Here is a 14,553-nt window from a genome sequence, read left to right on the forward strand (position 1 = left end):
CCACAGATGACCCAGGGGTGCTAACGCACTCCACCAAGCTTTCTTAGCAACTAGCCCAGTGCCCAGAGTGGTGCTTCTCCCCTTGGCACTGTCAGGGGGGACATGAGAGAGAGGAGATGTAGGGCTACACATCAGGGGCCTGGAATGCCAGAGTCAACCTGGGATCTTGTCTCTTCTGTCCCTGATCAATCCACCAGCAAGGCCAGTTCACTCTCCCTGTAAACACACAAGGCCTCTGCCCTCTTTTCTCCATTTCCCCCTTCTGTCTCAGTCACTTGCAACTGATGTCAAACGGAGGAAAGGAATAAGAACAACAATAAAATCTGTCTGTGGGATGTTCCCAGGGGAAAGAGAAAGGTTCCACTTGGTTCCTAAAATCACCAAAAGCCCCCTCCCAGAATGTAACCTGGTTGGCTGAATCAGCTTCTCACTCCAGTGGCTGCAGCAGCCTCGCCTCCTGGTTTCTGCCCTTGCCCCCTCAATCCATGCTCACCATGGCAGCCTCAGCCTTCTTTTTAAAACAAGATCATATCACTTCACCTCCCTGCTTTAAACCCTCTAGCAACTCCCCCCTCACCCAAACAATAAAGCCCCAACTTCCCCTGGCACAACACAAGCCTACAAACCCTGGCCTAGCCCTGTCCACTCCCAGCACTGGGGCCTCTTTGTGTCCACCAAGCACCTTGAGCTCTCAGCCTCAGTTCCTGTAGACTATTTCTCTCCTGCTGAAAATATTCCACCCCTCTTAGGATGGGTTTCCACTTTCAATTCCTCCATCTCAGCTAACTGTCATCTCCTCAAAGGAGGCCCCTGTACTGCCCAGTCACTTCCTACCACCTCATCCTATTTCCATTCTGCACTGAAGATTTCCTTGTCATTCTTTTGGTGTAGGTTTATCTGTTGTCTGCTTACCCAACCAGAACTCCATGAGAGCTGGACTGTCTTGTCACTTTATCCCTAATGATCAGAAGACACCAGGCCCTCCGTAAGTGTTGAATAAACATAACCAGATCTTCTGTGGCACAGCCAGAAGTGGGGAGAATCTGAGTCAGACAGGACCAGGTCTGCAGACAGACCTGAGCACAGACTTTCCCCAAGCCCACACTCTTGTGTGGTGAGGCAGGACACCTCTGAGACCTCGGGTCACTCAAACTACAGAGGACCCCAGGCTGTGGCCAAAGGGCCGGGTGAGTAAGGAGGGGCTCGGCCATGACATTCCCGCTAGGAGCCCTCTGAGTTCCCAAACTTCATTACCAGGGCCAAGACGGCCGATGCCAGGATATAGGAGTCCTCAAGGACTCCCAGAGCCCATACCCTATGCCTGGTACAAATCCCAGCTGGCGTGGCCCCTGGGAGTCAACAGTGAGTGGAAACTTCAGAAAGGGAAAAAGTAATGGGCATGTTTTGCCAAAGGAAAGAAGAAAACAAAAAGCCTGCCACTGAGGACAGAACCACCAAACACTGCCCCCTGGAAAAGGGGCTCCACAGACACTCTGGCAACTTGTTCACATTCAGGGCACAGGCAGCTGGGGAGACCATCCAGAGGCTGGAGGGTGCCTGGGCTTGTCATCCCAAGACCCATGATCATCAAGGAAGCAGACTTGGACAAGAAAAGCCCAGGAAAGGAGCAGAGACATACAGGAGTTGGTGCTGACCCAACTGGATGACTGCACAGCCACCAGTCTATGCAGACCCATTGCCATCAGGGAAAAACAGCTGCACATCCTCAATGTGGATGGACCAGTTCCTAGACATTGGGAAGACAAGTCTCAGCCACACAGTTACTCCACCACAGCAACCAAAGGCCATGCTTACAGCTGATCTGCAAATCTCTAGCCCTTATCCATGGCTTCTGCTGGTTCCCAAGGTGGCATGCCCCAAAATGACCAGGCCTGCAGCTCTGGGGACCACTCAAACCTCAAGGAGCACCAAGGCACCCATCTCTGCAAGTACCTCCTCCCTGCAAGTTCAAAGTCTAGAGTTGCAGCACTTGACCACTGGAAGGAGGGGCGGGACACGCCCGCCCTTGGCGCCTGTGGTGCCTGCCATGCCTGACCCTACAACCAGAGCACAGGTGGGTGAGTCCGGGCTGCCGCTTCCAGTCTGGCACACACAGGAGAAGCAGCCCCCAGGCCTGCCTTCCCAGCCGCGCTCCAGGGCCTCAGACTCAGCCCCCCACCCTAAGATGCTGTCCATCAACTTTATCAACCCAAGCCCTCTGGGCTGGTCCCTTTGGATCGTAAGACAATACTGGCTAATGATCAGCATGTAGTAAGTTACCTGCTTTGTATCAACCCTCCCCCCATGGGCATCCCAGGTGGTGTAGTGGTAAAGAATCCGCCCGCCAATACAGAAGACGCAAGAGACACGGGTTCGATTCCTGGGTCAGGAAGAGCCCCTGGAGTAGGAAATGGCAACCCATTTCAGTATTCTTGCCTGGAAAATTCTATGGACAGAAGAGCCTGGCAGTCCATGGGGTTGCAAAGAGTCGGACGTGACTGAGCACACGCACATAAATCTGCCTTATGATCTGCCACATTTGACACCTGCAGGCAAATATCTGACAGTACCAGCCCCATAGGCTACCCATCCCAGGTGTAAGTACCTGTCTTAAGCATGGGGCTAACTTCCGAGCCGGGGTCAAAAGATACCTGTGTCCTCTTCTCTAAGGTGGGTCCTGCCTGGGCTGGAGGGCCACCAAGAGAGCCCCAACAAGTCACACCTGAGCTCAGAGCAGAGCCAGAGCTGCTGGATACATAGATGGGTTGTACCGTTCCCAGAGATGATGTTCAGAAATGACCCGTCAGGTGGCTCCAGGAGCCATGTTTGCTGCAGGCCTCACCTGGAGCACCTACACGCTGCCAGCACCACCCAGTGTCATACAGTGGTGATGCTGGGAGGATTCTTCAAGGTGAGTGAGCCCCACCTCTTTATTTCACTCGTGGGGAAACAGAGGTCCAGAGGGTAAAAAGCAGTGAGATGAAGCAGAGCCAGGGCCAAAATGCAGATTCCTAGGCCCTGGCTCTTTTCTCAAACCTGCATATTCTCAGTTTTGCTTAGGGGAGTTAAGCTACCACTGCTGAGAAAGGCCAATGCAGTCTCTCCCCTAAGAAGGAAACCCTGGCTGGCCAACAACAGTCCCACCCACATTTCTCAGTGACATCTTGGGAATCTTGGGAGTGGTTACCTTTGCATCCCAAGAACCTGGGGTCCGAAGTCCATTCCCACACACACCAAGGGAGCAGCAGGACCCCCTTCTATAGGAAGGGCCGAGGCAGCAGGCAAGGCAGGTAAGATGGATGGTCTTCGCCTTCACTCAGCGAGGTCTGTTTGCCTACCAAAAGGAGAAAGGAAAACAGATTTATTTGGCTATTGTTGAGACCTACAGAGCTACTCAGAGAGAAAGACAATAGAGGGTAAGGTTCAGACACCTTGCCCGGCAACTGGCCAACAAGGTAAGAGATTCTCAGGCCTTACCTAGCAATCGGCAGCTGGCATCACCGTGGTGCATGCCATGCCTGACCCTATAACCAATGTACCCTTTGCACGATTATTAGCCAGCTGCTACAAGGTTGTCCCACCTAATGAAAGAATCAAATGGGTAGAAACGAATATAAGCCAATCAGGTGCCACCCCAGGTAACAACAGAGTGACCACACCCTAGACTCGGCACCGGGGGTGAAAGGTCAGGCTGACAATGAATCAAGCTGATACTGGAAACCAGATCAGACCCACACAACCAAACCAACCCTTGGCCTCTCCAGCCTCCTGTGGCCTCCAGACTTCCCCTTGACCAGCTCCCACCTGCTCCCCTGACCCCCACAGTGGCCTTATGGGAGTCTCTAAAAATGGAATAAGCAGGTGTCTCTACAGCTACTACGATGGTGAGTTTGGCTTCTTCTCTTTCTTTCCCCCTCCCCATGCTGGCTCTGTGCCCTTACATCTCATAAAAAAAAAAGAAAAGAGGGTACACACACATGCCCCCCAAAAGGCGGGCATATCATTTGTGATATAGGTGTTGGGCCAGAAAAAAGTGGCCAAAGAAACTTGGGAGGTTTGCCCTGCTACCGGCAACCTTTGTGTCAATTTAAGCAAATATTGTGGTGTTTCCATGGTGATTCCTGTTTTGAATATCCACTACACTCACTTTTTAAAGGGCTTTTCCTGTTTGCGTTTCAACTCCAAACCTGTAAATATTTTCAGCCTTTTTAGAAAAATTAGCCCACGTGCGTGCAAACACAGACACGCCACCACCGACACACAGCCACCCGGGCCTGGAGTTCCAGCCTCACAGATGTGAGAGTGGGGTGCAGGAACCCCGAGGGGGCTGTCTCTCTGCTCTCACACCCACCTGGCACACACAGGGCTGGCATCAGGGAGGGTGGAGCCTAAAAGGCCAGTCCTTCCCTTCCCCCTCTGCCGGGTCACTGCAGCACCCGCGGCGCCTGGCCTGTGTATTCCTAAAGCCTGTGAGTGGGCTCAGCCCTGACTCCACAGCGTGGCATGGTGTGGGCAGCTGCTTAGCAGGTTCTCCCACTTGGCCCAGCCCCTGGATCCCCTGGGGCCTCCCTGGAGTGCATGAACCCCTCCTCTCCTGCCTCCCAAGGTTGGGCCATGAGTGGAAGGGGGTAGTCGGTACTCTGAAGGCCAGAGTTTCCAGCACCAGTTCCACCCCACCTCTGCTCTGGGCAATGCCACCGAGCCCAGCTCCCCGGAGAAGCTTCGGGATGGCCCTGCAACAGTGGTCCTGGGCTTGGAGCAGCCCAGCTCCCACCCCACCCTTCGGCAGGGTTAACAGCGGGTTTCCTGGTTTCCATGGATTCCCGCCAGGCCCCTAATGTGAGTTTCGTGTGATTTGGGGGAAGTGAATTTCCTTTGTTTTCCAGTTTGGGAATATTTTTTTCTTTAAAAAAGAGGAAAAAACACTTTAATGGGAACTTCAGGGCCACTGAGAGACTCACTCCTCTGGGCTCTGACACGCCTCTCACTGTTGGTTCAGAACCCCCCAAAGCCTGAGGCAGCTCACCCACTGACCAAGCATCTCTGAGCTGGATGGTGGGGTGCCAGCCATCACCTACCGCTCCCCACCCCCAGATCACGCCTCTTCTGGGGGCGCTGTACTCAGATATCCCATCAGAAGGACTGCTGCCCCACCTGAAAGCCAGCTGCTTACACAGCTGGAGGATACTTCCCTGCTTCCAGGCACACACGTTTCCCCAGAGAAAAGGTCAAGAGACACGAAGGGTAGGGTTCCTCCCTGGCTCCTGGCAAAGAGCTAGAAAAACCTGAGTCTGACCACACACAAAAGGTGAACATGAATAAAACCAGGGTCTTACGTCCTAGTTCAGAAGGGGTTTTCCAGTTACAGGGGAAGGGGGTCTTCCAGACCCTGGTGGGGACTTTGGCCTCCTCCAGCTGAGGGAGGGGCCGGTCCTGGGCAGAGGGACCTTCTCAGCTTTGGCAGTAAGAACAACTGAATAAAGGGTGTAGCCAGGCCTTCTCCTCCTCCTCCCCATTCCTGCATCCTCCAGCCCTGCCAGGGTGCGGCCATGCCCCAGGACCGTCCCCAACCAACTGGCCTGACCCATTTACCAAACCAGGGCACAGGCCCCAGGGCCTGCCATGGTCAGGGCCCTCCCACAGCACAGGCCCGAGGGCCATGGCAGCAGCAGGAATCTTGGTCAGTAGGTTCAGAGCCCAAAGGACCAAGCTCTCTGGCCAGCAAGTGAAGGGGTGAGAAGTCAAGTGCAGGCACAGAAATAACACTGGGCTGAGACTCAGAAGACAGGGGTCTGAGTCCCAGTTCTGCCGCTTAACTCACTGTGGGCCCTTGGACAAGCGATGTACTCTCCCCAGGGCCCGAAACCTTACGGGTCCAACAATGGTAACGCCTTCTTCCCGCCTACCTAGCAGACGCGGAGGACCAACAAGAGACGTGAAAGGCGTTCAGAGTGTTCTAGAAATGCTCTTGACTCCCAGCACCCTCTTCCTGCAAGTTTCTTCAAGGTAACTTTTCAGAATCTACCTCAAGCAGGCCCATATGCCCCTCCACTCCCTTCCTCGTGAAACCGTCCCTGTGGCATTTAAACTGGACTAAAGTCATTTGTGCACAAGTCTGTCTCCACCATTGATTTTTAATTCAAGGGCAGAGACCAGGTCTTAATTATCATTGCGTCCCCAGCATTTAGCACAACAGCTGGCCCACTGTGGGCAGCACAAGTGTTTGTGAGATTGAACTAGTCCCTGATTTCATGTCAGAATCAGATGGGCCTGGCGCAGCTTCATCCCCCTCCACCGACAGGAAATTTTATCACCTACTTTCATGCTTGCTTCTGTTTCGTTCCTCTAAGCCCCAACCTGTGTCCTGGTCTCTCCCAGCTCCTCCATCAACACCATGAATTCATAACTTTCAGGTTCAACGAGACAGCTTGCTTACATGACCCTCCTCCAGCTGATTCTGGTGAGAGGTGATTGAGCACCTACTATGTGCAGGGAACATGGTGGGAGTGGAGGGCATACTCTCTGCCAAGAGGCCTATGTGAGAAGAAATGATATTAATTTTCCAGACGCCTTCTATTCACCAAGCAGCGTGCCGAGTGCTTGTGTATGTATGACCTCATTGAATCTTTACAACATGAAGTAGGAAGGATTATGATCCCCATGGGTAGACTGGAGAAGGCAGGTACAGAGATACATACCAAGTGACTTTCCAAAGATCATATAGCTCACAAGTGCTGGAGCAAGGCCTGGAGTCAGGCTGACAGGCTCCAAGGCCCAACTCACTTAAAAGTTCCCCTCGTCCCTACCCATGACTTCAGTCCCCACCCACACCTAATGTTTTTTCCCCTCCTGAATCTCAGTTCTCCTGCCCTCCAAACAGGTCTCCATCAAATCCTCAGAGTCACCTGAAAGCATTCAGAGATCACAGCCCAGAGGGAAGGCAAAGTCCAGGCTTAGATTGGAAGGAGGTGAGGCCTATGGTGATGCACCTGGTGAGCAGGAGGAACCCCCGGATCCACCTGGTCAACAGGTGGATTGACCTCCTGGAGGGTATGATCTCCTGGAGAAGAAAGGGGTTGAGCCATCTGACACTGTCACTTGATGGGATAAGGACTAGGCAGCCACCCAGGAAAGGGCCACTCTGAGTCAGGGGGCCACTCTGAGTCAGGAGTCCCTCTGGGCATGGGACAACCTCTAAGTCTTCTCTCCAGACCCAGAGTAAGCCAAGAGGCTTTATCCCGGGGTGGGTGGGTGGGTACACAGAGATTTCGGCCTCCTCCCCCACATCAATACCTCCTGATGCAATGAACACCTGCTTCAGAGATGCAGGGCTGAAAAGCAGGGCCACAAGACCCCCTGACCCTCACCGGGTGGATGTGCAGTTGAGGCAGGGGTCGCCTAGCATCTCCCCAGTGGTGAGAAGTCACGGGAGGTGTGGCAGGGAAAGATCCAAATCCAAGAGGATAAAGAGGTGGAAGATCAGGCCAGGTGGGGAGAGGACAGAGCCCTAATGAGCAGATTTCATAAACCACCTGGAGTGAAAACAAAAACACAGACGTGCACATTGCCCAACTTCAGGGCTGTATGGAAAAGGGGAAAAAAAAACAATAAAAAAATCCACATCTTAATACAAAAATCCTACACGATGTGTTGTGGCACGAAAATGTTTTTCACTGCATTTTTCATCTGTGACCTCACACAGCCTACGACGGGTACGCCCAGCGCAGGAGGTATCTGATGGTACACAAACAGGGCAAACACACATACAGTGAACCCAAACAAGGGCAGCAAAGACTCAGATTGGTCCGAGCCGGCATCTCATGGTTTCAGGTGGCCTCTGGAGATGGCTACACTGGCTCGAAGCATGGGCCCGCTTTAGATTCCTGAGGGAGGAATAAATGGGGCAAGAACAAGCTCCAGTGGAAAGAGACATGTGGAGTTCTGAGCACTCCGAACCAGCGGAACTGCGGGCCAGCTGTCTGTGTGGCTTTCTCCACTGACGGTGCTGTCCCGCCATCGACAGAGGCCGGAGAGGGAACGCACACCCCAAAGGCCCCTCCTGTGTGTCACTTACCCCACAGTTACTATCTGTCTCCTATTTGCTCCACCCCTCCCCCCTTTTAATTGTTGGATGAGTTTACAGAGCTGTGTGCCAAAAACAATCAACTCTAGGGAACAGAGTTATACAAAAAAGGGCGTGTCGCCAGAGGGAGACGGATATCCATGGAAACCGCCACCTTTTCTCAGTAGCCTAGGTAAAGCCGGTGAGTGGGGGGGGGGTAGGGGGGGCTCCACCCAGAACAGGGTCCCAGAAAATGCTGGGATCGCTGATGACCTGAGGAAGGCACGTCTCCTGGGGAGGGTCAGGAAGTGGGGTCAGCCAGAGACCACCACCAGGGCAGGGCTGTTGGAACTCAAGTGCACACACACATGCTTGTGTGCACACACACACCACCTCACCAGATCACTGGGACAGGAGGCCATAGTAATTTCGTGTACAAGCTTCGGAGCCAGACTGCCAGGTTTGCGCTGCCATTTACAAGCTGTGTGACCCTGGGCAAACAAACTCCTTTGACTTCTCTGTGCCTCAGTTTCTCCATCAATAAAATGAAGATAATAATGCCCTTCCTGCATATGGTTATGAGGATTAAACACTGTATTACGTGTAACATGCTAAGAAAAGTAGCTGGCACACAGTAGGTGCTAAAAGTACTTGAGAAATTAAATCAATCAAAAGGGCTAAATGAAAAGAAAGGAGGAATGGTTTCTAGCTTCTGCCCTAGTTGAGGAGGAAAAGAATGAGAGTTCACGTTTATTAAGGACTATGTGCTGAGGACCTTAATACATTAATACAAATAACCATCACAAGAAGCCAGTGAAGCAGGTTATTATCCTAACTGGATAGCTGAGGAACGAAGACTCAGAGAAGGATGTGACCCACCCAAGGTCACATACCAGGAAGAGATTTGACCCCAGGCCTGTCTGGCACCTACACAACACGCTGCTTGAAGGAGAAGGAGAGGGGAGCGGGTGGGGAGGAAGCAAGAGAGGGATGGTGAGCTTCCAGGAGGTTCTCTTTCCAGACGGGACTTAGAGGCACAGCAGTGCAATCCAGATGTGTTTTTTTCCAAGCTTACAAAGGAAAATGGAAATCCACCAAACCAGTGACCACCGATGGGAGGAATAAGTAGAGGAAAGCTGAGATGGTCAACAGGCTCAGGTATCCACATTCCTCAGGAGGTCCTGTTCCAATCCTGATCCCAGGAGACAAAAGATGCTCTCCAGAATCAAGAGCTCCCTGGAAGGGAGGCAGCAGAGTTAGTGGGTCCACCTCCCATCCATGAGGGCTCAACGCCTGGGAAAGATCCTGGGAAGAACCCAAGTGTCTGCCTTCTAAGAACCCAGGTGGATTCCTGGAGGGGACAGGGCACAGAAAAGGAGAACATAGGCCTCCCGTATTGCCAGGTCAGGCCCAGGGACGCGCAGGAGGCCTGGGAGGCTGAGAGCTGGAGTCAGAGGCTGCCCACCCTGAACGGTCTGGTTCTTACCCTGCTCGGAGACGGAGGCCACACAGGCTTGGTGGCTCAGCCCTTTCTGCCATCGACCACCCAAACTCATTCAGATATTTCCTTTCTCACTTGCTTTTTAAAAAAAATTTAATGTTCTCTATAATTCATCCGTCCCAGAAGATAATCGATAGAGCCCGTAATGAAAATCTGAGGCATATTTTATGATCCGCTGAGAGCAGAAAGGGCCACATCAGCAGGTCCAGTTTCGGTGCTCCCTATCTGTCTTACCCACTGCCCCGGGGATTACTTACCCAGTCAGCCCTGCCCACAGCCCCCCACCCAGGAAGGCATGGACTGCCCAGCTGGTAAAGAGACTCAGGCCACCACCCTGGCATCGCCCTGATGCTCACTCCACCAACCCCAGTCACAGGATGGTCACCCACCATTGCTAGTGTCTTTCTGAGTCTTTCTGAAGCTGTCACCCCCACCCCCCGCCAGGACCCTGGCACGACCACCCCCCCCCCCCACCCTGGAATCTTACAACCCTCTTCAGTCAGGGCCCTTCCAGAAGCCAGAAGACCCTCACTAGGACCTGGAGGCCTGGGCAGGCCTCAAGGAGCCAGGCCAGCTCCCACCATGGCTTTTGTTCCCCACCAAGAAAGGCCATCCACTCTTTGGGGGCTCCCGGGGTGGGGGCGGTTCCTGAGGAACACCTAGGACCCTCTGGTCAGTGGAGGGAAATAATGATTGCTCATTATTACCACCTCCAGCACATTTCTCCTCTTCTTGGTCTCTGCCCTGTGAGGTGAAGGGTGTGGATGAGTCAGTCTGAGGGGACTCATGGTGGGCTGAGGGGGGCATCCCCTTCTGCTCCGACAGGACTCAGTGAAAGAAAAGCAGAGTCCCACCCCTTGCCCTGGCACCACTAGTGGGAGCCAAACAACAGGTGAGGCCAGGCTCCTCCCAGAACTCTTTGCCGCTTGGCACCAATCAGAGAGCGCCACTTCACCAGTTCTGGGATGGGTGACCCAGGGGGCCCAATCAGAGCCCAGAGAATGCTCCAACATCGCAGGAGCAAGGACTGAAACCAGTAAGAAGTGTGATCCAGCCATAGTATGGACCACTACAGTCATCAACAGACATTTACAGAAAGCAGGACATTGTTAAGAGACAAAATTCATATGATTCTACCATTTAGAAGGCTGTCCAGTAGAACTCTCAGTACTGTTCAGTATGGCAGCCACTGGCCAGGTGCAGCTACTGAACACTGGAAACATGGCAAGTATGACTGTGGAGCTAAATTTTTAATTTTATTAAATTTTAGTTTAAGTGACCACACATGCCTAAAGGCTACTGTATTGGACAGCACAGGTTTAAAGGAAGAATTTCTTAAATGTAAAAAAAAATTCTTAATAAAAGATTTAAAACCTGTTATCTCAAGGCAGTAGAATAATCATTATTAACTATAACAATAGAAAGTATTAATGTTTACGCCATGTGTCAGGCTCAGTGGTCAATAGTTCAAGCAGATCATCACACTGAATTGTCACTGTCCTCCAAGATACATATGAGCATTATCCCCACTTTATAGATGAGGAAATTGAGGTTCAGCAATAAGAAGTAACTTACCCAAAGTAACAGCGCTGGGTGGCAAAGATGGGTCTCAAACCCAGGTCTCTCTGTTGACCTGATCTGTACTTTTAACTACACTATGTATTTTTAAACTATTCTCTTCACAGGTTTTTTTTTTGTTTGTTTGTTTGTTTGTATTTTCCAATGAGCCATGAACATGACTTGTAATCAGGAAGAACATGTCTTTTTTAAAAAGACCAAAAAGAGGCAAATTATTTTTCCCCGGGAGGGAAGTTTGTGGAGAGATTACTGGGGCCCCTGGCCAACTGGGCCTCCAGTTTTTGAATGGAGAAAAGAGAAGGCAGTGTGGTTGCAGGTCCCCTCTGTCCCTGCTGCTCCTACTGCCCAGATGCCTGGCGCTTAGGAGGCCTCAGGACGGACGATGCTGGGCTGAGGATCCTCCAGCAGCCAGGCTGCCAGTAGGATCCAGTTTCCTCCCAGCCCCACCCTGGAGTCAGTTCCTAACAGGTTTCTCAGCAGTTTTGCAATCATCACCCCGGTCTGCATCTTAAAGAAGGCAGCAGGCCATGGGGCTGTCTGCAAAAGGCAACACTCACCATTCTTATCACGGACCACCCTGTCCCACCATCTTCTAATTGTTATTGCTGTTGTTTAGTCGCTCAGTTGTGTCTGATTCTTTTGCAACCCCATGGACTTAGCCCGGCAGGCTCCTCTGTCCATGGGATTTCCTAGGCAAGAATACTGAAGGGGGTTGCCATTTCCTTCTCCAGGGGATCTTCCTGACCCAGGGATTGAACCGGCGTCTCCTGCATTGGCAGGCGGATTCTTTACCACTGAGCCACCAGGGAAGCCCCACGTTACTACCTTCTAGAAGAGCCAAGAGCTCTGGGCCAGCAGCCCAAGCCTGGGATATGCTATCTGCCCTCTGTGGGCATGGAGAGTGTTGTTCTCCCAGCGGTGGACTGTCATTGGCTCCGTTCACCCACTCTTGGGACTGCAATTAGGTTCAGAACAGGGGGATGAAGAAATTCCCTTTGAAAAATCTATGATGAAGGAAAAAGGCCCAGCAAGTACTGAACCCGGCTAGAAATAGAATCAGGAAGGATTGGATTTTGAGTTGTTTTTGCTTTTTTTCCATAGCACCAACCTGAAGGGTGGAGACAGGGAGCAATTATCCCCACTTGATCTGGTTTCCATTTCAACGTGTTTTTTTTTCACCCACTGAGATGCACAGATTGTTCAGGTTTCAGGGTAGGTAGGATAAATGTCCTTACTTAGAAGTTTTTTATTATTATTATTATTATTATTATGGATTTTGGGTTCCGTGCTGTCTGCAGTTCTCTGTCATTTCCAATCTCCCTTATGTTCCCCTTGGATTTATATATTTATTTTTGGGGGTTGGTTTCAGGTGCTTCTAGTTTATCAAACAATCAGCCCTGTGAGGTACTCTGGGTGTTTCCAGAAATTACATCACAAAAAATCATGCAATTAAAGTGTAAGAGGAAAAAAAAACATAGCTGTTGCTTAATTTTGTATTTTAATTAGCAACTTATTGTAAATGTAGACTCTTAAAATGGAGGCGCCTAAGCAAAGCCAGTCAACAAGTTTTTCTAATGAATCAGTTTCACCTCTTGCCTCCTCCTCCTCATGGCAATGTCATCTTCCAGATTTTCTTTGCCCTCTTTTTTTTTTCTATTCCACTTTTTACTTCTTGCCCAACACATATTAGAAAAAGGATGTGTGTTAGTCACTCAGTCGTGTCCGACTCTTTGTGACCCCATGGACGGTCGGCCGCCAGGCTACTCTATCCAAGGAATTCTCCAGGCAAGAATACTGGAGTGGATTGTCATTCCCTTCTTCAGGGGATCTTTCTGACTCAGGGATTGACTCCGGGTCTATTGCACTATAGGCAGATTCTCTACCATCTGATCCACCAGGGAAGCCCCTGAAATAAAAAAAATCAGGAACCCTGGCACCGAGGACTCTTACAGGAGCCCTTCCCTATATATATGACCATGGAAGAAACCTTGATGGTGAGGGTTCTGGCTGAAGACCCAGTGCACAGTTGCCACTGTGCCCATTGCTCTGTCCCCAGCCCTGTTTCACTGAGGCCAAACCCCTCTGTGCTCAGTCCCAGAGATATCCCTCTGCTCCTGGAGAGAGAAGAAAGCCCAGTGCAGCACAGAGTGCCAAGGCAACAGGAAGAGGGTGGAGTCTCAGGCCACCTGCAGCCTGAACAGATACAAGGTGAAGAGATGGGAAGCTCCGAATGTTGTGAAACCCAAGAGACCTCTGGTTGCCTGGAGGAAGTTAGAGAGAGGGCACAGGAGGGAAGGGGAAGAGGGAACACAGAGCCAGAGAATAGAAGTTGAAACCAGCAAGGTCTCTCCAGGTCGTGTGGCCGCACAGAGAAAGCACACATCTGTGAGTCCCAGGCACCTCCTGAGGGTAGATCCAGACTGCCATCGCGGGTGTAGAGTCCTGGTCTTCCCTTGGTAGAAAGCTCACAGCTCTGAACTTCCCTGGTGGTCCAGTGGTTAAGACACCACACTTCCAAGGCAGAGGGTGTAGATTTAACCCCCAGTCTAGGAACTAAGAGAGTTCACAGGGGGTAGGAGACAGGAGTGTCAACTAATCTGCCCCTTTTAGCCTAGTTTCTGGGACAGAAGGCTGAGGATGGGGAAAGAGCCCCTTAGTTCTCTGTTCAATCCTGCCATCCCAGGAAGGATAGACAAGACTCAGATGTCCCAGCCAAGGGAAGACCCCTGGAAGCTGCTTATGGCCTCCGTGTCCATGTTCACAGGGACTCATCTAAGCCCTCCTGTCATCCCAGAGGCTAGGCCAGCTTAATAAGCATAGGTGTCCACCTGAACACCAGACAGATGCATGCTTCCTACTCAGTGCTCCAAAAACAGTGCAGAGACACCGTGGAGAAACGCTCTTCTGGGGCAATCCAGGGTATTCAGTATCATGGGCAAAACTTCACCCTGGCCATTTTTATTCTGAACAGGAAGAACTGCAATGCTGGGCTTAGGAAAGGTTGTCATTTACCTGCCCCTGCCTCATGACCACACTGGTGGGGGAGGTGGGCACTCAAGAAGGCTCTGGAACACCTGGAGGCAGAATCCTGGCCCCTGCTCCCTGAGATTCCTGAAGAAAGGAAGGAAGAGAGGAAGGAAGAACCTCCTTCCTCCAGGGAGGAAGGGGCTGGACCTCCATGTCATCACGCACCGGTGGGAACCCAGACCCAACCTCACGACAGATCCTGCTCAGTTCAGCTTCAATCGGAAAGGAAGGCACTCATCAAACAGGGGCCAGGCAGGGATGTGGGCACCGAGATTAGGAATTTGGAAAACCATCTGAGGAACCCGGCCCTGGGAAGACAGCAACAGGATTTAATACCTTATCCCGGCTGTCTGGTAAACACCCTGAACCAGCCCCACACTCCGTT

At 51.7% G+C, this 14,553-nt stretch overlaps 1 protein-coding gene across 1 annotated transcript in view; it reads right to left on the minus strand.

The window, feature by feature from the left end:
- Positions 1 to 14,553, minus strand: part of CASZ1 (castor zinc finger 1) — a 153,253-nt gene that overhangs the window by 116,327 nt on the left and 22,373 nt on the right. The window contains exon 2 of the mRNA XM_044942982.1: positions 3,188 to 3,334. The gene's annotated coding sequence lies outside the window, so the exon portion shown is untranslated. The remainder of the gene's footprint in view (positions 1 to 3,187; positions 3,335 to 14,553) is intronic.

Source organism: Bubalus bubalis, chromosome 5, assembly GCF_019923935.1.
Source record: "Bubalus bubalis isolate 160015118507 breed Murrah chromosome 5, NDDB_SH_1, whole genome shotgun sequence".
Taxonomy (NCBI): domain Eukaryota; kingdom Metazoa; phylum Chordata; class Mammalia; order Artiodactyla; family Bovidae; genus Bubalus; species Bubalus bubalis.